The sequence below is a fragment of the Schistocerca cancellata genome, chromosome 3, assembly GCF_023864275.1.
Source record: "Schistocerca cancellata isolate TAMUIC-IGC-003103 chromosome 3, iqSchCanc2.1, whole genome shotgun sequence".
Taxonomy (NCBI): domain Eukaryota; kingdom Metazoa; phylum Arthropoda; class Insecta; order Orthoptera; family Acrididae; genus Schistocerca; species Schistocerca cancellata.
The window spans coordinates 27,776,166-27,803,797 of record NC_064628.1 but is presented as its reverse complement, the minus strand read 5'-3'; positions in this window follow the sequence as shown (position 1 = coordinate 27,803,797).

Genomic DNA, 27,632 nt, shown 5'->3' with positions numbered 1-27,632 from the left:
CGCTACAAAAATATTGAAAAATAATGGCCCAATGTAAACTCGACACAAAAATTGAGAAATGAACATTAACGATTGCTTTGTGGACAGAATTATTATTGTGGCATTTCTTGAACAAATTAATTACACTTAAGATCCATTACATTATCAGATGATCGCAATGCTGCTTCATTACCTTATTTAACAATATACCTCGTTCTGAATCTTGACCAGAGTCCCATGTCGACGCCCGTCGACTCCTCACACACAACTGTACTGACTGAATGCAACTCGCAACTAACTACATGCTCTCGCGACTCGCTACGTACCACAACTGCGTCCAACTCGGAACTGCACACTCGCGCGGTTAAGCGCAGACTAGCAACGATAAATAATTCTCTGGTCAGAGATTCTGTCATGCCTCGCCATCGCTGGTACTAAATACATGAATACATACGTGTTTCAGTGTATAAGAACATTAAAGTTACATACCGCTGAACGATATTTGGTTATTTTTCTGCTAATTTCTCGGCTGTTTTTGAGGACAGCTTACGGCTTGCTAACTTGAGAAGGCTTCAAATTATCTTGTTAACAAACGGGCGGGCGCAAGTGTTTGTCTCATGGTGTGGCGTGACTACGGGAGATCAGCCTCAGAGGCTCCTGAGAAGGGAAGCAGGTTCCCTAGGGCACTGCAGTTCTCAGAAGTGGTTGTGGTAAGCCCCTACTCCACGCTTTGCTTGCGAATATGATTTTCTCCTTTGATGCCAGCTGCTGCTAAGCCGTTGCAAGTCCCTAGAGTATTAGTGTGCTTAACGAATTCCCCGCTATGCAAACCTAGAAACGGGCCGCCTTGGCGCAGCTCTGTCACCATTCTCTGCCTTTCCTTCCAGACTTTATTATCAAACGAAATGTGCCTTTCCTGGCATAGTACTGAGGCGATAAGGGCTCAACGAATGAGTGGAACACAGCTAGTAGCCAATACCAACCTCTTGCGTAATGGGATGCGTTCTGTAAGGCAAGAGTACGATAACTGTGCAGGCTGTGGCAATGGCTCGGTGTCATGCCTTCCATATGTAGTTTTTCCAGAAGTGAGGAGTTTGGCTTACAGAGTAACGAACGATCTATTCATTACGGCAGCACATCAGTATTAACTAAGTTTTGTAATGATGATGGCGTCTGGTACTGATGCAAAGGTAAAAAGCTCCTGTATTTGCTTCTGATAGTCTTTACTAAAGTGAAAATGTACGCGAAAGAAAAAGTCAGTAACAAATCTGTTGGAACAGAAAACTAACTTGGTCCCGTTTGGATTGGTGACCGAATTTAAATATAACAAATTCATGGAAAGAGTTCTTAAAAGTAGACTGAACTGGTCCCTGCCTGTTATAAGTTCTGGCACTGCATTTTAAAGAAAAAATATTCAGTCGAGGCATTATACAGATAATCAATGAACAATCACTGTTAAATTTCTTCAAAAAACATGTGTATTAGGTTCTTCGGTATACGATAGACTTGAAATTGTAAAATGTCTTTTTTTGTGGGCAATAGTTAGACAATTAAAACTTGTTACTTAAGTAGAATATTAGTTTGAATTGGCAATTTTGATTTAACGACTTTGAAAACTACTTTTAAAACGATAAAAATGAATAATACACCTCACTGCCTGGCCAAATGACATTGGAATACAATTGAATCCTGTTTGAATACAGCTGGAATATGTTTGAATACCACTCTTTCAGTGATAGTGGCACGAATGAATGTCCGATGATCTGTTGAGTACAATTGTCATTGACCTCACTTGAATTATTACCTCCACACACATTTGAGTTTAGCCAATACATATCAGTACTAAAGATACTGGCTTCGCTGAATCCATGCCTGGCTTTCACTTCTCCTCTTGCCCAAGACATGTGATCTGAATATACAAATACATGAAGAAGAGGGAATTTTATCATGTAAAATTAAGAATATTTTAGCTGATAAATTTATTTAATTTGTTGATCGAACTCAACGGTCTATATGAATGCGCGTATGTCAACACCTCCAAACATTCGGTTTTAAATGACAAAGAAATTGAAACGAGTTTGAATGATGTAACACTTATCCTTCATTACAACAGAATTTCTCTACTCCAATTAAACAATACTGCCAAATATTCGACTGCAAGTTAGAGTCTGTAATTGAGTGTAAAATGGAATACATTTTGACTTTGCTTTTATTATTGTGAAATAACTGATTCAGTCTCAAAGTACTTTTGTGGTTATCCACCTGTGCATAACGCCTGCTACGAAATATACGGTCGTGTCGTGATACATGTTGTGACTTGGCAAGACAGCCAAGCCACTATGAGGAAGCCGAAAGGCACGCGTTTAAGCTCACGCAGGCTGGCGAGAGGTCTGGGACAGGTAAAGTAATTATACTAGCGAAAAAAAGTACGTAGCTTCTGGAATACTTAACTTTAATCCATAATTGGTGAACATCGGTCTGACGGTACATGCATCACAAGATAAATAGCAAATGATAATGGCGCCTTTCTAGGTCGTAGCAAATGACGTAGCTGAAGGCTATGCTAACTATCGTCTCGGCAAATGAGAGCGTAATTTGTCAGTGAACCATCGCTAGCAAAGTCGGCTGTACAACTGGGCGAGTGCTAGGAAGTCTCTCTAGACCTGCCGTGTGGCGGCGCTCGGTCTGCAATCACTGATAGTGGCGACACGCGGGTCCGACGTATACTAACGGACCGCGGCCGATTTGAAGGCTACCACCTAGCAAGTGTGGTGTCTGGCGGTGACACCACAATACAAACATTCACTAATGCGTCGAAACTAATGGTAACCTCGAAAGAAGTATCCGAGGCGTACCTGCTGCTTTAAATGATAATCGCAGGGGCTGCACCGCATTTGACGTTCTGTAGTCTACAGGAAGCTACTAAAATGGTATCGACATATCTCGTAAATGGACTCTAATAATCCCAGCTTCTACTTCACACCATCGTCTCGTCTATACATCTTCAAACTCTCTAAAAACGATCTTCTGGGCTGATATTTGAACAGGGTTTTTAAGCACAACAATGGAATCCTATGTAACGATGTATTTGAGTGGCAAGGGTCTCTTATTTAAACTGCCAGTTTTGAATAATGTGTGCTTTGGGCCTCACAGAGAATACTTTGGAAACTGTTAATTACCTATCCTCCCATACACAAAACAACGATAATTCAGTTGTTAACCTTATTCATATTTCTGGTGTAGTTCACAGTCTCACTGACTTTCTTAGATGAAAAAAAAGCTGTTATCTTCTTCTCATGTAGTCAAATACGTTATCATGGTGAAAACAACCTGTAATGCTCTTCCTTCCGGTGTCTGGGAAACTTTGCTCGCCTGTTGTCTTCCGTGCTCAACTGCTGCTAATTATTTAGTCTTGAGTTGTTTCTTGAATCTTCTCTGTTACAATCTTCTTCGTTGATAACTCCATATCTCTTTGGATGTTCCTAAAATGTGGTATTTCACTGCAACAACACCACCATGATAAGCATCTGGCAACTTGCTCTTTCCGTTCGTCCCGATATTCTAGAACTGTTTCCACTGTCCACTTTCACCATTACTCCATCCAGATATTACCATGAAGATACAACGTTGTCTTTCTAGAAAATACCACTCTTTTTGCACCAATAAAGCGACATGTCCCTTCCTGCCATCATTTCACCTAAACGTCCCATCTTGTATCTACATCTACATCTACATTTATACTCCGCAAGCCACCCAACGGTGTGTGGCGGAGGGCACTTTACGTGTCATTACCTCCCTTTCCTGTTCCAGTCGCGTATGGTTCGCGGGAAGAACGACTGTCTGAAAGCCTCCGTGCGCGCTCCAATCTCTCTAATTTTACATTCGTGATCTCCTCGGGAGGTATAAATAGGGGGAAGCAATATATTATCCGTAACGCTATCACGGTTACCAAATAACCCTGTGACGAAACGCGCCGCTCTTCTTTGGATCTTCTCTATCTCCTCCGTCAACCGGATCTGGTACGGATCCCACACTGATGAGCAATACTCAAGTATAGGTCGAACGAGTATTTTGTAAGCCATCTCTTTTGTTGATGGACTACATTTTCTAAGGACTCTCCCAATGAATCTCAACCTGGTACCCGCCTTACCAACAATTAATTTTATATGATAATTCCACTTCAAATCTTTCCGCACGCATACTCCCAGATGTTATACCGAAGTAACTGCTACCAGTGTTTGTTCTGCTATCGTATAATCATACAATAAAGGATCCTTCTTTCTATGTATTCGCAATACATTACAATTGTCTATGTTAAGGGTCAGTTGACACTCCCTGCACCAAGTGCCTATCCGCTGCAGATCTTCCTGCATTTCGCTACAATTTTCTAATGCTGCAACTTCTCTGTATATTACAGCATCATCCGCGAAAAGCCGCATGGAACTTCCGACACTATCTACTAGGTTATTTATATATATTGTGAAAAGCAATGGTCCCATAACACTCCCCTGTCGAACGCCAGAAGTTACTTTAACGTCTGTAGACGTCTCTCCATTGATAACAACATGCTGTGTTCTGTTTGCTAAAAACTCTTCAATCCAGCCACACAGCTGGTCTGATATTCCGTAGGCTCTTACTTTGTTTATCAGGCGACAGTGCGGAACTGTATCGAACGCCTTCCGGAAGTCAAGGAAAATAGCATCTACCTGGGAGCCTGTATCTAATATTTTTTGGGTCTCATGAACTAATAAAGCGAGTTGGGTCTCACAGGATCGCTGTTTCCGGAATCCATGTTGATTCCTACATCGTAGATTCTGGGTTTCCAAAAACGACACGATACTCGAGCAAAAAACATGTTCTAAAATTCTACAACAGATCGACGTCAGAGATATAGGTCTATAGTTTTGCGCATCTGCTCAACGACCCTTCTTGAAGACTGGGACTACCTGTGCTCTTTTCCAACCATTTGGAACCTTCCGTTCCTCTAGAGACTTGCGGTACACGGCTGTTAGAAGGGGGGCAAGTTCTTTCGCGTACTCTGTGTAGAATCGAATTGGTATCCCGTCAGGCCCAGTGGACTTTCCTCTGTTGAGTGATTCCTGTTGCTTTTCTATTCCTTGGACACTTATTTCGATGTCAGCCATTTTTTCGTTTCTGCGAGGATTTAGAGAAGGAACTGCAGTGCGGTCTTCCTCTGTGAAACAGCTTTGAAAAAAAGGTGTTTAGTATTTCAGCTTTACGCGTGTCATCCTCTGTTTCAATACCTTCATCATCCCGGAGTGTCTGGATATGCTGTTTCGATCCACTTACTGATTTAACGTAAGACCAGAACTTCCTAGGATTTTCTGTCAAATCGGTACATAGAATTTTACTTTCGAATTCACTGAACGCTTCACGCATAGCCCTCCTTACGCTAACTTTGACATCGTTTAGCTTCTGTTTGAGAGGTTTTGGCTGCGTTTAAACTTTGAGTGAAGCTCTCTTTGCTTTCGCAGTAGTTTCCTAACTTTGTTGTTGTACAACGGTGGGTTTTTCCCGCCCCTCACAGTTTTACTCGGCACGTACCTGTCTAAAACGCATTTTACGATTGCCTTGAACTTTTTCCATAAACAATCAACATTGTCAGTGTCGGAACAGAAATGTTCGTTTTGATCTGTTAGGTAGTCTGAAATCTGCCTTCTATTACTCTTGCTAAACAGATAAACCTTCCTCCCTTTTTTTATATTCCTATTTAGTTCCATATTCAGGGATGCTGCAACGGCCTTATGATCACTGATTCCCTATTCTGCGCTTACAGAGTCGAAAAGTTCGGGTCTGTTTGTTATCAGTAGGTCCAAGATGTTATCTCCACGAGTCGGTTCTCTGTTAAATTGCTCGAGGTAATTTTCGGATAGTGCACTCAGTATAATGTCACTCGATGCTCTGTCCCTACCACCCGTCCTAAACATCTGAGTGTCCCAGTCTATATCTGGTAAATTGAAATCTCCACCTAAGACTATAACATGCTGAGACAATTTATGTGAAATGTATTCCAAATTTTCTCTCAGTTGTTCTGCCACTAATGCTGCTTAGTCGGGAGGTCTTCATCTGCTATAGGACTCATAACTCTCCCTTATCGTAAACTCCGCGTACAGGCCCTGGCGGTGCATTCGGACCCGGCCGACCGCTGTGTCATCTTCTGCCAAGGGTGTCAACAGAAGCGATGTGGAGGGCCTTGGAGTAGGCGCACTGTTCCCCAGGTCTTTGTCAGTTTTCGCGACCTGGAGCCGCTACTGATCGGTTCAGTTGCTCCTCAATATGCATCACCAGTCAGAGTGCACTCCGTTCCAATTGTCCCACCAAGGAAAAATCCATGGCTGTAGTGAGAATCGAATATGGAATGTGACACACGTTTCATGAGAATATGATTTGCAACTTGTTGTTTTCTTTGTTTTACGACCTCTTTATTCCGCAGTCACAGTTATCCAAGTTACACGTTAAGTATCGTCCCTTGCACCTCGAATGTAAGTCTTATTTAGACCGAACACACTTCGTTTTACTTTAAAACATCTTCAGTGGTCAATGAAATATTATAGTTCTTATTATTTTGGTTGTTGGGTCGAAACACTTGTTACACGAGAGTAAATCATTTATTACCTGCAACTTAGTTACATTTTTGTTTATTTTGGTGGTACTGTCGTTTTACGTAGATGTCGCATGCTTTGTTTATTTGTTGTTATATCTTTGCAATTTTCAGGCTTCCAGGTTAGCTTCGTTATCGCTGCCGTGATGTTAATCTAGGCTGCATCGACGTCTATATGCACCAAAGAAGGGCAACGTTCAGCGATCCGTTTTTGTGGTCGGGAGACATATCAGGGGCCGAAATTCATCGAAGACTTTCGGTACAGTACGGGAACAAAGTTTTGCCACTACGGAGTGTCTACGAATGGACTGAAAATTTCCGAAACCGTCGCACAAGTGTTACGCACGATGAAGGAGCCGGACGACCGTTTGCCGCCACAAATGAATAAACCATTGAACAATAGCGTGAAATGATTCTCTTAGACAGACGATTTAAGTGACTCACCGTCTCCAAATTAGTCACGGTTTTGCCTACGAAATCATCCACAACAGTCTGGGGTTTCATAAAGTTTGTGCAAGATGAGTCCCAAAACAACTTAGTTGCATAAACAAATGCGCTTGGACATCTGCAAAAAACATTTGGATAGCTATGGTAACGAAGGGGACAACTTCTTAGACAGGGTCATTACTGGTGACGAAACATGGATCCATCATTACGAGCCGGAGAGTAAACGACAGAGTATGGAATGGAAACATCCAAATTCGCCGTGGAAGAAAAAGTTCAAGACCCAACCGTCCACAGAAAAACTGACGCTTGCGGTTTTTTGGGACGCATAAGGTCCAGTACTGGAACATTATGGGGAAAGGGGCACAACAGTAAACAGTGTGCGTTACAATGAGATGCTTACTGCCAGGCTAAAGCCTGAAATTCGAAGTGAACACCGAGGATTGCTGTCAAAAGGAGTTGTGTTGTTGCACGAAAATGGCCGTCCGCATACTGCTGCCTAAACTGTTGAAACGCTCCAGAAAATTAATTTGAAGTACTAGATCATCCTCCGTATAGTCCCGATCTTGCCCTTTATGACTACCACTTGTTTGGTCCACTCAAACAGGCTTTAAGGGGCCGTCGATTTGCCTCGGACGAAGCAGTGAAAGAAGCGGTGCATTCCTGGCTCGCAGCTCAAATGGCTCTGAGCACTATGGGACTTAACATCTGTGGTCGTCAGTCCCCCATAACTTAGAACTACTTAAACCTAACTAACCTAAGGACATCACACACATCCATGCCCGAGGCAGAATTCTAACGTGCGACCGTAGCGGTCACGCTGTTCCAGACTGAAGCGCCTAGAACCGCAAGGCCATACCGGCCGGCTCGCAGCTCAACCGAAAACATTCTCTTATGAGAGCATCAGGAAAATTGTACAACGATGGACCAAGTGCGTTGAAACGCAAGAAGACTATATCTAAAAATGGTGTCTTATAAGTTTCTTATTTGATTAGAATAAAATTTTATAACTACTTTGCGAATAATAATTGATTTACCCTCGTACTCTAACTTAGTACTACGAAGAGCAACACATTGTTGTCTAAAACAGATTGGTTTTATTCAGGATTCCAATACACCATATCATTACCCAATCTTTTGGCCATAAAAGCGTATATTTCAACACAATCTCCGTTCGATGCCACGGCCTTATTCCACCTTACTGCGAGGGCCTGTATGCCTGAATGCTACCACTCTACTGGTCGACGGAGTGAATGTCTTGCTGCGTAACTAACCTCCCCATCGTCCAAGTAATAGTTCCCGCTGGGTGCATCCTTCATTCGAGTAAACAGATGGGAGCCGTAAGATGCGATATCGGTGTGTGTGGTGGATGACGCAGAGCAGTCCATTGAAGTTTTGTGAGCTTGTCGGGTACGCAGACTTCTGTGAGCCCTTGTATTGTCATGGAGAAGCATACTCTCATTGGCGTTTTTGTGGCGGCGAACACGCTGAAGTGGTTTCTTCTGTTTCCTAAGTGTATCAGAACACACTTCAGTGTTGATCGTTGCGCCATGCCAAAGGACTTCAAACAGAACAACCCCTTCAGAGTCCAAGAAGACTGTTGTAACTTTACCGGCGGAGGGTGTGGCTTTGACCTTTCTTCATAGGAGAGGTGGCGTGGCGCCAGTCCATGGATTTCCGTTTTGTTTTCGTTCTACATCTACATTTATACTCCGCAAGCCACCCAACGGTGTGTGGCGGAGGGCATTTTACGTGCCACTGTCATTACCTCCCTTTCCTGTTCCAGTCGCGTATGGTTCGCGGGAAGAACGACTGCCGGAAAGCCTCCGCTCGAATCTCTCTAATTTTACATTCGTGATCTCCTCGGAAGGTATAAGTAGGGGGAAGCAATATATTCGATACGTCATCCAGAAACGCACCCTCTCGAAACCTGGACAGCAAGCTACACCGCGATGCAGAGCGCCTCTGTTGCAGAATCTGTCACTTGAGTTTGCTAAACATCTCCGTAACGCTATCACGCTTGCCAAATGACTCTGTGACGAAACGCGCCGCATGTTGATTTCTACAGATTAGATTCTGGGTTTCCAGAAACGACATGATACGCGAGCAAAAAACATGTTCTAAAATTCTACAACAGATCGACGTCAGAGATATAGGTCTATAGTTTTTCGCATCTGCTCGACGACCCTTCTTGAAGACTGGGACTACCTGTGCTCTTTTCCAATCATTTGGAACCTTCCGTTCCTCTAGAGACTCTTCTTTGGTTCTTCTCTATCTCCTTCGTCAACCGGATCTGGTACGGATCCCACACTGATGAGCAATACTCAAGTATAGGTCGAACGAGTGCTTTGTAAGCCACCTCCTTTGTTGATGGACTACATATTCTAAGGACTCTCCCAATGAATCTCAACCTGGTACCCGCCTTACCAACAATTAATTTTATATGATAATTCCACTTCAAATCGTTCCGCACGCACACTCCCAGATATCTTACAGAAGTAACTGCTACCAGTGTTTGTTCTGCTATCATATAATCATACAATAAAGGATCCTTCTTTCTATGTATTCGCAATACATTACATTTGTCCATGTTAAGGGTCACTTGCCACTCCCTGCACCAAGTGCCTATCCGCTGCAGATCTTCCTGCATTTCGCTACAATTTTCTAATGCTGCAACTTCTCTGTATTCTACAGCAACATCCGCGAAAAGCCGCGTGGAACTTCCGACACTATCTACTAGGTCATTTATATACACTCCTGGAAATGGAAAAAAGAACACATTGACACCGGTGTGTCAGACCCACCATACTTGCTCCGGACACTGCGAGAGGGCTGTACAAGCAATGATCACACACACGGCATAGCGGACACACCAGCAACCGCGGAGTTGGCCGTCGAATGGCGTTAGCTGCGCAGCATTTGTGCACCGCCGCCGTCAGTGTCAGCCAGTTTGCCGTGGCATACGGAGCTCCATCGCAGTCTTTAACACTGGTAGCATGCCGCGACAGCGTGGACGTGAACCGTATGTGCAGTTGACGGACTTTGAGCGAGGGCGTATAGTGGGCATGCGGGAGGCCGGATGGACGTACCGCCGAATTGCTCAACACGTGGGGCGTGTTGTCGCCAGTGGTCGGCAGAAGGTGCACGTGCCCGTCGACCTGGGACCGGACCGCAGCGACGCACGGATGCACGCCAAGACCGTAGGATCCTACGCAGTGCCGTAGGGGACCGCACCGCCACTTCTCAGCAAATTAGGGACACTGTTGCTCCTGGGGTATCGGCGAGGACCATTCGCAACCGTCTCCATGAAGCTGGGCTACGGTCCCGCACACCGTTAGGCCGTCTTCCGCTCACGCCCCAACATCGTGCAGCCCGCCTCCAGTGGTGTCGCGACAGGCGTGAATGGAGGGACGAAAGGAGACGTGTCGTCTTCAGCGATGAGAGTCGCTTCTGCCTTGGTGCCAATGATGGTCGTATGCGTGTTTGGCGCCGTGCAGGTGAGCGCCACAATCAGGACTGCATACGACCGAGGCACACAGGGCCAACACCCGGCATCATGGTGTGGGGAGCGATCTCCTACACTGGTCGTACACCACTGGTGATCGTCGAAGGGACACTGAATAGTGCACGGTACATCCAAACCGTCATTGAACCCATCGTTCTACCATTCCTAGACCGGCAAGGGAACATGCTGTTCCAACAGGACAATGCACGTCCGCATGTATCCCGTGCCACCCAACGTTCTCTAGAAGGTGTAAGTCAACTACCCTGGCCAGCAAGATCTCCGGATCTGTCCCCCATTGAGCATGTTTGGGACTGGATGAAGCGTCGTCTCACGCGGTCTGCACGTCCAGCACGAACGCTGGTCCAACTGAGGCGCCAGGTGGAAATGGCATGGCAAGCCGTTCCACAGGACTACATCCAGCATCTCTACGATCGTCTCCATGGGAGAATAGCAGCCTGCATTGCTGCGAAAGGTGGATATACACTGTACTAGTGCCGACATTGTGCATGCTCTGTTGCCTGTGTCTATGTGCCTGTGGTTCTGTCAGTGTGATCATGTGATGTATCTGACCCCAGGCATGTGTCAATAAAGTTTCCCCTTCCTGGGACAATGAATTCACGGTGTTCTTATTTCAATTTCCAGGAGTGTATATTGTGAATAGCAGTGGTCCCATAAAACTCCCCTGTGGCACGCCAGTGGTCACTTTAACGTCTGTAGACGTCTCTTCATTGAGAACAACATGCTGCGTTTTTTTTGCTAAAAACTCTTCAGTCCAAGCCACACAGCTGGTCTGATATTCCGTAGGCTCTTACTTTGTTTATCAGTGCTGAACTGTATCGAACGCCTTCCGGAATTCAAGGAAAATAGCATCTACCTGGGAGTCTGTATCTAATATTTTCTGGGTCTCATCAACAAATATGGGTCTCACACGATCGCTGTTTCCGGAATGCATGTTGATTACTACAGAGTAGAGTCTGGGTTTCCAGAAACGACATGATACTCGAGCAAAAAACATGTTCTAAAATTCTACAACAGATCGACGTCAGAGATATAGGTCTATAGTTTTTCGCATCTGCTCGACGACCCATCTTGAAGACTGGGACTACCTGTGCTCTTTTCCAATCATTTGGAACCTTCCGTTCCTCTAGAGACTTGCGGTACACGGCTGTTAGAAAAGGGGCAAGTTCTTTCGCGTTCTCTGTGTAGAATCGAATTGGTATCCAGTTCAAATCACATTTCATCGATTGTGGCTATGTCCAACAAAAAATTGCCACGACCACCTTCATAACGCGCAAGGATTTCCGTAAAGATGGTCCTTCGTTACTCTTTATGGTCCTCCGTTAGGTGGCGAGGAACCTGGCGAGCACACAAAACTTCAGTACCCGAAATGCTGAACGAGTGCGTGAGCACTAACTACCCTGACGCTGAGTTGAGAAGCGATGTGGTTGATTGAGATCCATCGATCACCACGAATGAGAGTTTCAGCACATTGCGACATTGCAGGTTGGTTGGTTGTTTTTTGGAGAAGGAGACCAGACAGCGAGGTCATCGGTCTCATCGGATTAGGGAAGGACGGGGAAGGAAGTCGGCCGTGCCCTTTGAAAGGAACCATCCCGGCATTTGCCTGGAGTGATTTAGGGAAATCACGGAAAACCTAAATCAGGATGGCCGGACGCGGGATTGAACCGTCGTCCTCCCGAATGCGAGTCCAGTGACATTGCAGGGGTCGCAGCCGTGTGCGACGGGCCGGCTCGCGAGAGATCTGACAGGTTTGCGCGACTTTGCTGCAATGATGACAAACATCTCGCCCAACAGCTCTCCGTGGTCTTGTTCCCATCCAGAACTCGGTAGACATTCTTCAAGCGCCTACGAACGTCTGCTATGCTCTCGTTTTCCCCCATAAGAAATTAAATGACAGCTCTCTGCTCGGAAAGCACTTCTCGTTGTTGTTGTTGTGGTCTTCAGTCCTGAAACTGGTTTGATGCAAATCTCCATGCTACCCTATCCCGTGCAAGTTTCCTCATCTCCCAGTACCTACTGCAACCTACATCCTTCTGAATCTGCTTAGTGTACTCATCTCTTGGTCTCCCCCTACGATTTTTACCCTCCATGCTGCCCTCCAATGCTAAATTTGTGATCCCTTGATGCCTCACAACATGTCCTACCAACCGATCCCTTCTTCTGGTCAAGTTGTGCCACAAACTACTCTTCTCCCCAATCTTATTCAATACTTCCTTATTAGTTATGTGATGTAACCATCTAATCTTCAGCATTCTTCTGTAGCACCACATTTCGAAAGCTTCTATTCTCTTCTTGTCCAAACTAGTTATCGTCCATGTTTCACTTCCATACATGGCTACACTCCACACAAATACTTTCGGAAACGACTTCCTGACACTTAAATCTATACTCGATGTTAACAAATTCCTCCTCTTCAGAAACGCTTTCCTTGCCATTGCCAGTCTGCATTTTATATCCTCTCTACTTCGACCATCATCGGTTATTTTACTCCCTAAATAGCAAAACTCCTTTACTACTTTAAGTGTCTCATTTCCTAATCTAATTCACTCAGCATCACCCGACTTAATGCGACTACATTCCATTATCCTCGTTTTGCTTTTGTTGATGTTCATCTTATATCCTCCTTTCAAGACACTGTCCATTCCGTTCAACTGCTCTTCCAAGTCCTTTGCTGTCTCTGACAGAATTACAATGTCATCCGCGAACCTCAAAGTTTTTATTTCTTGTCCATGGATTTTAATACCTACTCCGAATTTTTGTTTTGTTTCCTTTACTGCTTGCTCAATATACAGATTGAATAACATTGGGGAGAGGCTACAACCCTGTCTCACTCCCTTCCCAACCACTGCTTCCGTTTCATGCCCCTCGACTCTTATAACTGCCATCTGGTTTCTGTACAATTTGTAAATAGCCTTTCGCTCCCTGCATTTTACCCCTGCCACCTTTAGAATTTGAAAGAGAGTGTTCCAGTCAACATTGTCAAAAGCTTTCTCTAAGTCTACAAATGCTAGAAACGTAGCTTTGCCTTTCCTTAGTCTTTCTTCTAAGATAAGTCGTAAGGTCATTATTGCCTCACGTGTTCCAACATTTCTACGGAATCCAAACTGATCTTCCCCGAGGTCGGCTTCTACCAGTTTTTCCATTCGTCTGTAAAGAATTCGTGTTAGTATTTTGCAGCTGTGACTTATTAAACTGATAGTTCGGTAATTTTCACATCTGTCAACACCTGCATTCTTTGGGATTGGAATTATTATATTCTTCTTGAAGTCTGAGGGTACTTCGCCTGTCTCATACATCTTGCTCACCAGATGGTAGAGTTCTGTCAGGACTGGCTCTCCCAAGGCCATCAGTAGTTCTAATGGAATGTAGTCTACTCCGCGGCCTTGTTTCGGGTCAGGTCTTTCAGTGCTCTGTCAAACTCTTCACGCAGTATCGTATCTCCCATTTCATCTTCATCTACATTCTCTTCCATTTCTATAATATTGTCCTCAAGTACATCGCCCTTGTATAGACCCTCTATATACTCCTTCCACCTTTCTGCTTTCCCTTCTTTGCTTAGAACTGATTTTCCACCTGAGCTCTTGATACTCATACAAATGGTTCTCTTTTCTCCAAAGGTCTCTCTAATTTTCCTGTAGGCAGTATCTATCTTACCCCTAGTGAGATAAGCCTGTACATCCTTACATTTGTCCTCTAGCCATCACTGCTTAGCCATTTTGCACTCCCTGTCGATCTCATTTTTGAGACGTTTGTACTCCTTTTTGCCTGCTTCATTTACTGCATTTTTATGTTTTCTCCTTTCATCAATTAAATTCAATATTTCTTCTGTTACCCAAGGATTTCTACTAGCCCTCGTCTTTTTACCTTCTTGATCCTCAGCTGCCTTCACTACTTCATCCCTCAGAGCTACCCATTCTTCCTCTACTGTACTTCTTTCCCCCACTGCTGTCAATTGTTCCCTCATGCTCTCCCTGAAACTCTGTACAACCTCTGGTTCTTTCAGTTTATCCATGTCCCATCTCCTTATATTCCCACCTTTTTGCAGTTTCTTCAGTTTTAATCTACAGTTCATAACCAATAGATTGTGGTCAGAGTCCACATCTGCCCCTGGAAATGTCTTACAATTTAAAACCAGGTACCTAAATCTCTGTCTTACCATTATATAATTTATGCGATACCTTTTAGTATCTCCGGGATTCTTCCATGTATACAACCTTCTTTTATGGTTCTTGAACCAAGTGTTAGCTATGATTAAGTTATGCTCTGAGCAAAATTCTAACAGACGACTTCCTCTTTCATTCCTTACCCCCAATCCATATTCACCTACTATGTTTCCTTCTCTCCCTTTTCCTACACTCTAATTCCAGTCACCATTGACTATTAAATTTTCGTCTCCCTTCACTATCTGAATAATTTCTTTTATCTCATCATACATTTCATCAATTTCTTCATCATCTGCAAAGCTACTTGGCATATAAACTTGTACTACTGTAGTAGGCGTGGGCTTCGTTTCTATCTTGGCCACAATAATGCGTTAACTATGCTGTTTGTAGTAGCTTACCCGCACGCCTATTTTTTTATTCATTATTAAACCTACTCCTGCATTACCTCTATTTGATTTTGTATTTATAGCCCTGTATTCACCTGACCAAAAGTCTTGTTCCTCCTGCCACCGAACTTCACTAATGCCCACTATATCTAACTTTAACCTATCCATTTCCCTTTTTAAATTTTCTAACCTACCTGCCCGATTAAGGGATCTGACATTCCACGCTCCGATCCGTAGAACGCCAGTTTTCTTTCTCCTGATAACAACGTCCTCTTGAGTAGTCCCCGCCCGGAGATCCGAATGGAGGACTATTTTACCTCCAGAATATTTTACCCAAGGGGACGCCATCATCATTTAACCATACAGTAAAGCTGCATGCCCTCGGGAAAATTTACGGCTGTAGTTTCCTCTTGCTTTCAGCCGTTCGCAGTACCAGCACAGCAAGGCCGTTTTGGTTAATGTTACAAGGCCAGATCAGTCAATCAGCCAGACTGTTGCCCCTGAAACTACTGAAAAGGCTGCTGCCCCTCTTCAGGAACCACACGTTTGTCTGGCCCCTCAACAGATACCCCTCCGTTGTGGTTGCACCTACGGTACGGCCATCTGTATCACTGAGGCACGCAAGCCTCCCCACCAACGGCAAGGTCCATGGCTCATGGGGGGACGTTACAGACGCCATTTGAAAGGCTACGTATAGCACAGTCAACTGTCGTAACTTCATGAAGCTATAGGGAGCTGAAGCAGGATCAGTCTACGATGCCCCACAATGAAATAGTGCTTTTTCAAATGTAATTCACCGAGAAAAACAATTCTATATATATGAAGATGGTATCTGTTCTTCTGACATGTCCGAAAGAACAGACACCATCGGTGACCATGCAGCTCGTTAGAATGAAATTATAATGAAATGAATACCCTTAGCTGCGTACAGTCTTTGATATAAGTCAACGGGGACAGTTGAAATTTATGCCCCGACTTGGACTGGAACCCGGGGTCTTCTGCTTGCATGCCAGACGCTCTATCCATTTTTTTTTTTTTTTTTTTTTTTGCATTTTGTTCGTTGTTGATTGCTGTTGACGTCACATAACATCCGTTCAAGTTCGTTTTTTTGATCCTCTCACTCAGTTTTTTTATTACAGAGGCCAACCAGCTCTCTCACCAAACACGGTGGGCTACCTTGCCACACCCATCTGAGCCACCGGTGACACAGAGGATAGTGTGACTGCAGGGACATATCTCTGACACGCCTCCCGTGAGACCCACATCCGCAACTTACTGCCGAGCACTATATTCATTGCGCCCCGCCCATTATACTCATTACTCGCGGCTTTACTGCCGATTCCCGTAAGAGTTCGGGCGCTGTTTGCGCATCCGCACAGAAGAAGATGGTATCTGTTCTTTCGGACACGTCCGACAAATAAGTTGCGAATGTGGGTCTCACGGGAGGCGTGCCAGAGATAAGTCCCTGCAGTCGCGCTATCCTCTGTGTCTCCGGTGGCTCAAATGGAAGCCGGCAAGGTAGCTCAGCGTGTTCGGTCTGAGGGCTGCTCGCCCTCTGTAATAAAAAACTGAGTGAAGGAGTCAACGATCAACTTGAACGGATGTCTTGTGACGTCCGCCCAGGCCAAACGCAACGGTAAAATACTGAACAAAATGAAGTGAAAAGCAAAAAAGAAAAAAAAAGAACAAAGATGGATAGAGCGTCTGCCATGTAAGCAGGAGATCCCGGGATCGAGTCCCAGTCGAGGCACACATTTTCAACTGTCCCCTTACTGATGCCTATCTCATAATCAGCAGTATGAACATGTCCGTTACAGTGTGTCGTAGAAAATGACGATTATTCTTTGTATAGTTTCTCGACTCCGATACATTACAATTAACTTCATAATATACACTGAAGAGCCAAAGAATCTGGTAGAGGTATGGGTATTAAAATACAGAGATATGTAAACAGGCAAAATACGGCGCTACGGTTGCCAACGCCTATATAAGATAACAACTGTCTGGCGCAGTTGTTCGATCGGTTACTCCTGCTACAGCAGCAGATTATCAAGATTTAACTGAGTTTCAACGTGGTGTTTCTAGCGTTAGGTACTTGTTAATTCTGTATAAAAAATAGTAGTAAATAATAATAGTGATGCTCTCACTGTTGTTTGGTAATATTTAGTGCCAAAATGCAACCTAACACTAGACTGCGTACTTACGGCTATCCTGTGCGGCTGTTTTTCAGTACGACTTGAAAAGAGAGAGAGATTATTAATTGATCACCGATGCGTCGGTTCCTGATTGTGTTCAGGAGACGTACGGATTGATTACGCGAAGGGGTTTTCTTGATTGACGTTTTGACCCGGATTGCCCTCAGGCAATCACAATCTTCGATGAAAATACCTAAGGGATCTATTTGAATATAAAAATAGAAATGAAAGCAAATTAGTTGAATTTCGTAAGAGAAAGATTAACAGATCGGAAGCTGAACGTATTAGTTGTCTACCAAATACAATCGACACACGGCGATAAAGAGCGAACCTGTGACAAAGCTTATACACAATTTGAATATCATTTTTGGTTAGTGAAAGAAAAGAATAAGAAGAAAATTACTGTATCGTAAAATATTAATGTATTTTGAACAAATTGGATTTAAACTTCTAGACATCGACAAATATACAATGAATACATGACTTATATCTGATATTTCTTTTGTACATGGCGCAGTCCAATAATCGCTGCTTTGTCACTCCGTTCCTTGTTAAAAATTAAATGTCCTTGCGTGCGCGTAAGTTCATTATATCTTCATCCAAGTTACCGAAACGTTTCTTCGTCGTTTCACATAATTTTTACGCAAAATAAAAACACAACTTGTAGCAATGTTATTTAGTACGTCTTAACATGTCGGCGACCAAAGGTACAATGAAGTCTGTAGAATATTTCTTAACAAATGATAGATTGTTCTTTATTCTGTTTCGCAGCTTCTTGCTATCAAGCGTTGCGGCAATGACTTTAAATATCTTCGCCCCGTGGGTCATAGTGTTTATTTAGAGTATTTAAACGCTGGAAGCGCGTCTTGGTATAGGCGCACATTAAAAAAAAAAATATTTCGTCTCTTTACTCTCGCGCTGTAATGCTTAGCATTTTACGAACTTAAGCTCTTTGGCTGTCCTTTTCTTTTATGACAAATATCTCATATGCAAAGTATCTGAAATCCAATAATATTACATGTTATAGTCAACGCACGAGCGATGGGACACAGTATCTCCGAGGTAGCGATGAAGTGGGGATTCTGTAAACAGGAGTGACGTACGGTCTTCGGCACCGTGAGTATATCCGCTGCACGAAAGATCGGCGATATACGAGGCATAACAAAGATATAACGATAAATTTACAATGGTTTTGGAGGGTGCCTTCAGAAACAAACTGAGAATATGAACTCATGTTCGGAATCGTTGACCAACGACACTATGGAGCATAAAAATTGTACGGGAAACGTCTTCGATAGAAAACGTGAGTCTGTACGGAACGGAGAGCAAGTGAAACTCAAGGCAACGTGGTCCACGTTTCAGTCAGCAACATTGTAGAAGGTGAAGGGGTGGGCTAACTATTTGCACTGTTCCCTATAAATTCGATGGTGTTTCCGGATATTGACTCCTGTCCTCATTCTGTTCCTCAAAACGTGGACAATACACTCTCGAAGTTTGTCGGTATATTTTCGATACTTCGCTTAAGTGAATTAGGAAAGGGTATCAAGTTTGAATCGTATTCCACCCGACCCTGGTACTTTTTTGAAGATACCAAGACGGCGTATTTCCCTCTCTCTCTGTTCTGTTCGTGTGTTCCACAACCAAATACTGACATGATAGTAATCTCATAGGCATATATTTTTTTAAATGTGGACGGTCCTTCAGTTTTTAGTCTGTATTCACCAAAGTGATCGTCGACAGACAGGATGGCAAATTCGGTCCGTTTCAAGTTTTGTATCGCTCCGAGTAGAGAGCCGTGGTAAAGAAAGCCATATGGCCGCTTTGGCTTGGGTCGATGCCGTCCGAACGATATATGGCAACCGTGCCGGGAGCTCTCCCTGGAGTGTACGGTTTCATGCCGTTTGGGAAAGTACAGAGTGGAGGAAAGCAGCCCGACGATAAGGTCAGAGCGGGGCTGGGGACGTTGAGTAAAATTTTCCTCATAACCATCTACACCTACATCTACGTGATTACTGTGCTTCATGCTATCTCTCTACTGTAGCGCGCGAGAAAACCGAGCACTTAAATTTTTCTTTGTGAACCCTGATCTCTCTTATTTTATCGTGATGGTAATTTCTCCCTATGTAGGTGGATGCCAACAGAATGTTTTCGCAATTGGAGGAGGAAACTGGTGATAGAAGTTTCATGAGAAGATACCGTTGCAACGAAAACCGCCTTCGTTTAAACGATCTCCACTCCAAATACACGTATCATGTCTGTGGCACTATCTCCCCTATTTCGTGATAAAACAAAACGAGCTGCCCTTCTTTGTACTTTTTCGATGTCATCCGTCAGTCCCACCTGATGTGGATCCCACACCGCATAGCAGTACTCCAGAATAGCACGGACAAGCGTGGTGTAAGCAGTCTCTTTAGTAGACCTGTTGCACCTTCTAAGCGTTCTACCAATGAATCGCAGTCTTTGGTTTGCTCTACCCACACTATCTATGTGATCGTTCCAATTTAGGTTATTTGTAATTGTAGTCCCTAAGTATTTAGTTGAATTTACAGCCTTCAGGTTTGTGTGACTTAATGCATAATCGAAATTTAGCAGATTTCTTTTTGTAACTCATGTGAATAACATCACACTTTTCTTTATTCAGGGTAAACTGTCACTTTTTGCACCATACATATATCTAAATCATTTTGCAAGTTTTTGTAGTCATCTGATGACTTTACAAGACGGTAAATGGCAGCATCATCTGCAAACAGTCTAAGAGGACTACTCAGATTGTCTCATGTCGTTAGTATAGATCCATACAGAGCCATTGGACGGAAATCCATTGCTTGCAGGCATAGCCACGAAGCGACAGCCAATCAGCAACGAGAACGTGGAATTAAGTGCATTTAAACTAATTTACCTCAGCTAATACCTTCTATGCTAAAGAGCGCAGTTAATTTTTAAATTAGCTGAAAGTAACTGTATCTGCTAAAGAGTCAAAAAGAGGAAAATTTTAACTTCACATACATGACTTGTTACGTTAGACTCGAATTTTATCTAATGTTAGGTAAAACATAACTATTAAATTAACTACACTACAAAAGCCATAAAGTCATTAATTTGTTAATTTAGTAAGCTATACTATAGATACATTGCTGCAATAACGTAGTTGACAGGTACTATAAGCATAATGTATTTAATAATTAAATCTAAAGGCCACATGTTTTCAATTTTGCTGTTCTACAAAGACCTAGAATGAATTTCTATTGTAACAAGTATACTACCCATTTCCGAAACCCCGTAACTGTCTCTCATTGTGAAGCATAAGTTTGAATTTGGCTCAAAGGTGCCCACTCTGTGAGGGTGCGAAAGAGTGACGCGCTGTGACATCACCCTCCGGCTCGGGGACACTTCAGATGGCAAGGTGTCGACACATGCGAAAAACTGGCCACAACTCGGAAGATCATATGGGCGGTAAGGTGGATTAATGTCACATTGGCACAAAATGTCACTGAAATTTTGCCGGACACCAGTAGTAGGGAATGGCTGGTACGGGATAACATTCAAATGACATTTTAGTCATCACTTTCAGCTACAGCAATATGACGGAGGCAATAACAGAGGCCTCACAGCGTACCCTTATCTCCAAGACCGTATCAGGAATCACAACGTTGTGTCACATGCCCCTGCACTAGAGAAAATTTTGCATGAAGCACTTTCCACGCTGAGCAACTCTACTCTGCAGCCAAATACGCTAAAGCATCTGGGCTGATGAAAAATTTGTCGCCTGAGTTTGCAGTACTGACTTCCAAGCATTCGTTTGAGGACTAGCTTATCAGTCATGTCGGTAACTTTGATTTAAAGCTACATGTCATTCGCCATGGAATACTGGAAAGAGTAGACAGCTTATTTCTCTTTAAATAATCAAAAAACAACATTTGCTTATAAAATATAAATAACAAAATAGGAATTTGTGTTCGCTCAACGTAAGTTTTACATTAAGCACTAGCCCAGAAGTTCAGAAAATGACCAAAAATCAAGTCCTGTTTCACCTTCCAGTTCCTTCTGTCGCTAACAGTTGGTTGCACTGAAAAATCGATATTTCTCTTTAAATAATCACAAACCAACATTTTCTTACAAAATATAAACAGAGAATTAGGAAGTCGTATTTTTTCAACGGGAATTTGACATTAAATACTTTCCCACACCTCCAGAAAATGCGAAATAAAAGCAAGTACTGTTTCAAATCCCAGTTCCTCTTGTCACTAGCAGATGGCTGCACTGAAAAATCGAGCATAATTCGGTCTTTGTGTCATACCAACAGATATATCCTCTGTTAAAATCGTCCTTAGTTCCTTGGTTCTACCACAAGTAGGTAGTTCTCACTGTTACCGACAGATGATTCTACACTGAAAACACAACAGAGTATTAACGTAAACTAACTATTTTCCACAGCTAAGATGTTGTAATGTTCTAAATGTCGGCAAAATATGTCGGCAGTGAGATGATTGGAATGTTTGCGCCGAGTATCCAAGACTTAGTTGAGGTTAACACATTAAAAATCTCTGTAAGACTAAAATCAATTAATGAGATGTCACAATATTGCAAAAATACATTTCCAGTGCAAACGAAACTGGACGTTAATTTCCACTAGGCTATATACTCATATTCGGCAAATTAGTCTCCAACATTCTATAGCATGTGTTTGAATACTAGATTTAAACGCCTAATGACATTTGTTATTTGGGGCCCGCAGTGCGAAATATGCCCTCTAATGACATGATTAATATGAATATCAGCCAGTTAAATTGCTTTTTAATTGGTTTTTGTTCTATAAATCACTCACGATAAGCCAATTTCAGCATATTGCCATCATCATGTGTTCTGTGAATACATAAGTAAGTGATGGTCTTAATATAAAGGCCTGCAACTGTGATCATAAAAATTACAATACATTCGTTTGGTCATCAGGTTACCTTCTATTCGGAATGTGGATGCACTCAGCGACTTTATATGACTTATAAATTATAGAGTGCAGCGATAATTCGTCCTTTTCAGATTTTATTATGTAAATCCAGATTTTGGCTAGTAGCTTGCCATTCTCAATGCGCTATTTTTTATTCTTAATGCATACTGTAGTATTAAGAAATATCAAAGAACTGTGACAGACGCCCGAACAGCAGGGGCTTGCATCCATTGAGAATAAAAAATAGCTCATTGAGAATGGCTATTAGCTGAAATCTGGATTTGCATAATAAAATTTAAACAGGACTACTGATTGCTGCATTCTATAATTTCTAACATTCCTTTGGTGTTTGTACCTTAAATGTACAGGGTGTTTCAAAAATGACCGGTATATTTGAAACAGCAATAAAAACTAAACGAGCAGCGATAGAAATACACCGTTTGTTGCAATATGCTTGGGACAACAGTACATTTTCAGGCAGACAAACTTTCGAAATTACAGTAGTTACAATTTTCAACAACAGATGGCGCTGCGGTCTGGGAAACTCTATAGTACGATATTTTCCACATATCCACCATGCGTAGCAATAATATGGCGTAGTCTCTGAATGAAATTACCCGAAACCTTTGACAACGTTTCTGGCGGAATGGCTTCACATGCAGATGAGATGTACTGCTTCAGCTGTTCAATTGTTTCTGGATTCTGGCGGTACACCTGGTCTTTCAAGTGTCCCCACAGAAAGAAGTCACAGGGGTTCATGTCTGGCGAATAGGGAGGCCAATCCACGCCGCCTCCTGTATGTTTCGGATAGCCCAAAGCAATCACACGATCATCGAAATATTCATTCAGGAAATTAAAGACGTCGGCCGTGCGATGTGGCCGGGCACCATCTTGCATAAACCACGAGGTGTTCGCAGTGTCGTCTAAGGCAGTTTGTACCGCCACAAATTCACGAAGAATGTCCAGATAGCGTGATGCAGTAATCGTTTCGGATCTGAAAAATGGGCCAATGATTCCTTTGGGAGAAATGGCGGCCCAGACCAGTACTTTTTGAGGATGCAGGGACGATGGGACTGCAACATGGGGCTTTTCGGTTCCCCATATGCGCCAGTTCTGTTTATTGACGAAGCCGTCCAGGTAAAAATAAGCTTCGTCAGTAAACCAAATGCTGCCCACATGCATATCGCCGTCATCAATCCTGTGAAATATCGTTAGCGAATGTCTCTCGTGCAGCAACGGTAGCGGCGCTGAGGGGTTGCCGCGTTTGAATTTTGTACGGATAGAGGTGTAAACTCTGGCGCATGAGACGATACGTGGACGTTGGCGTCATTTGGACCGCAGCTGCAACACGGCGAACGGAAACCCGAGGCCGCTGTTGGATCACCTGCTGCACTAGCTGCGCGTTGCCGTCTGTGGTTGCCGTACGCGGTCGCCCTACCTTTCCGGCACGTTCATCCGTCACGTTCCCAGTCCGTTGAAATTTTTCAAACAGATCCTTTATTGTATCGATTTTCGGTCCTTTGGTTACATTAAACCTCCGATGAAAACTTCGTCTTGTTACAACAACACTGTGTTCTAGGCGGTGGAATTCCAACACCAGAAAAATCCTCTGTTCTAAGGAATAAACCATGTTGTCTACAGCACACTTGCATGTTGTGAACAGCACACGCTTACAGCAGAAAGACGACGTACAGAATGGCGCACCCGCAGACTGCGTTGTCTTCCATATCTTTCACATCACTTGCAGCGCCATCTGTTGTTGAAAATTGTAACTAGTGTAATTTCGAAATATTGTCCGCCTGAAAATGTACTGTTGTCCCAAGCATATTGCAACAAACGGTGTATTTCTACCGCTGCTCGTTTAGTTTTTATTGCCGTTTCAAATATACCGGTCATTTTTGAAACACCATGTAACATCGTTGCCGGCATGTCCTGTCGTTTTCTAGAATTATTAGTTTGTCCTTAAACGTACGCTGGAGATATATATCTGACTTTAGTCAGTTTTTATGTATGCTATTTTTCTCTTGACGGGTAGGATGGCAGTGGATCAGCGATATTCCTTTTTTATATAGCTACAATTACAAGTAAGTGAAGTATGGAAATTCGGTTGTTTATTTGTTATTTTTATAGGTTTAGTTCTAATTATGTTTTTGCCTAGAATTTTGTATTTGTTCTAGTTAAAATTTTTTATGTCATATTTTTACTTTACCGTAATAGTTTTCTTATTGTCTATGATTTGTGATGTTTTATTGCCGTTATGTCTTTTTTGTATACTCTCCATGTCCTTGTCTCCCTTTGCTGTGGACATGTCTTATTTAGCGTCTCTGATTTATTATTTACCGTTTTCTTGCTTCGTAATCTGAATAAAGTTTTCTCTGCACTTTTTGTGCTTTAGGTTGGTTTATTCACTGAGTAAATTTGTGGGACTGCTGTATTCCTGTCAATATATCTCTATTTCGTCAGGGACGCTCTTGATTGCTCCCTTTTACGTAATATTGAGGATTTCTAGTGCTTCGTTTATGGGTTTTACATCGTGCCTTTTTTCACTTTCTCAGGTAACCAGAACTTATCTAGGAAGCATCTTAAGGAAAATTAACAAATTATTGAAGAAAATCGACAGCCCCTGTGTGTATCAAAACACACACAGCCTCAAACACAAAACCCACAAGGGCAGTTCGAAAATTCCCATATACAACCACCTAAGGAGTTACAAAATTTCGTGTAATACATGCCACAAATTCCATGTAGGACAATCCGGTAGAAACTTCAAAATTTGATACAAATAGCACACAAGAGAAAGTAAAAGTATTTGCGGCATGAACATCGCGATTTCGCATTGCAATAGTATCTTAGTGCGTAAAGTGTCTATTCGATATGGGCAGTTGGACTTCCGGAAACTATGGCTTGTGAAAAGAAAAACATGTAACCAACTACACCACCACAAATACACACCCAATGCAGTTGTCTTATTAGGGATGGAAAGAATAAGGCTGATTTTATTACCAAAATGTCATTTAAACTAAGGAGGGTAGTGGACTGCTTGTAATGTAAACACATGTAACAATGAGAGATGTAACGTTTCTAAAAACAATTCATATTCATTATATCAGAAAATAAATACAACGGCTTACCTTATATTGTGAGACGTCTCATACTTTACAAGCCCAGATTAAATACTGCAACATCTAACTTGTCTGTATAGCTCAATAAAATACATGTTTCTCACAATACAAGCAAAATCACTACTACGAAGATTTGATTTCCTAAACTTTGCAAAGACAATATACCTCTGACGCAAGACGTTTTGAGATGATCTTCCATTGCCATAGATGGGAAAGAATTGCCACAACATGTATAGAAGTAATGCTATTCTCTATAACGAACAGATATGTAGATGTGGAAGTTGTCGTGTTCTAAAACTTACTTAGGTCACAATGACGTTAGAGGATCTACCACGCCCTGATGCTGCCTCAGCTGTAGTATACTCTTAACCACTTGACCGAACTGTTCCTTGCACTGCTCTCTCTTCCCACCTGTGTAATTGTCCGCTGCCTCACAGTGCTTTCTTGCAGCACGGCGTCATCTGACACCTTTCGTGGCACTTTTCCCAAATCAAGTGATTGTTGCGGTTTTAATTTGCCTACAATTCGAAGCTTTTGGCAGCAGGAATGTGTAATATGAAAATAATCACATTACAGTCGACTTATTTCAACAGACTAATGAAATTCTTTACTGGAAGTCTGAAGGTATCTATACTAATGTCCATTAAAATTGCTACACCACGAAGATGACGTGCTACAGAAGCGAAATTTAACCGATAGGAAGAAGATGCTGTTATATGCAAATGATTAGCTTTTCAGAGCATTCACACAAGGTTGGCGCCGGTGGCGACACCTACAAGGTGCTGACATGAGGAAAGTTTCCAACCGAATTCTCATACACAAACAGCAGTTGAAAGGCGTTGCCTGGTAAAACGTTGTTGTGATGCCTCGTGTAAGGAGGAGAAATGCGTACCATCACGTTTCAGACTTTGATAAAGGTCGGATTGTAGCCTATCGCGATTGCGGTTTATCGTTTCGCGACATTGCTGCTCGCGTTCGTCGAGATCCAATGACTGTTAGCAGAATATGGAATCGGTGGGTTCAGGAGGGTATTACGGAACGCCGTGCTGGATCCCAACGGCCTCGTATCAGTAGCAATCGAGATGACAGGCATCTTATCCGCATGGCTGTAACGGATCGTGCAGCCACGTCTCGATCCCTGAGTCAACAGATGGAGACGTTTGCAAGACAACAACCATTCGCACGAACAGTTCGACGACGTTTGCAGCAGCATGGACTATCAGCTCAGAGATCACGGCTGCAGTTACCCTTGAAGCTGCATCACAGACAGAAGCGCCTGCGATGGTGTACTCAATGGCGAACCGGGGTGCACGAACGGCAAAACGTCATTTTTTCGGATAGAAGGCAGGTTCTGTTTATAGCATCACGATGGTTGCATCCGTGTTTGGTGACATTGCGGTGAACGCACGTTGGAAGAGTGTATTCATCATCGCCATGCTGGCGTATCAACCGGCGTGATGGCATGGGGTGCCATTACTTACACGTCTCTGTCACCTCTTGTTTGGACTGACCGCACTGTGATCAGTGGACGTTACATTTCAGATGTGTTACGACCCGTGGCTCTACCCTTCATTCGATCCCTGCGAAACCCTACATTTCAGCACGATAATGCACGACCGCATGTTGCAGGTCCTGTACGGGCCTTCTGGGTACAGAAAATGTTCGACTGCTGCCCTGGTCAGTACATTCTCCAGATCTCTCACCAATTGAATACGTATGGTCAATGGTGGCCGAGCAACTGGCTCGTCACAACACGCCAGTCACTACTCTTGATAAACTGTGGTATCGTGTTGGAGCTGCATGGGCAGCTGTACCTGTACAGGCCATCCAAGTTCTGTTTGACTCAATGCCCAGGTGTATCAAGGTAGTTATTACGGCCAGAGATGGTTGTTCTGGGTACTGATTTCTCAGGATCTATGCATCCAAATTGCATGAAAATGTAATCACATGTCAGTTCTAGTATAATATATTTGTCTAATGAATACCCGTTTATTATCTGCATTTCTTGTTGTTGTAGCAATTTTAATGGGCAGTAGTGTATAATACTTTTTGGAAGATAAATGTTTCAAGAATTTCTTTCCTTGCGCGGTGATTTTGAAAATCGATTTTGTGAACCATGCCACGTAGGAACTATACAGGGTGATTCAAAAGGAATACCACAACTTTAAAAATGTGTATTTAATGAAAGAAACATAATATAACCTTCTGTTGTACATCATTACAAAGAGTATTTAAAAAGGTTTTTTTTCA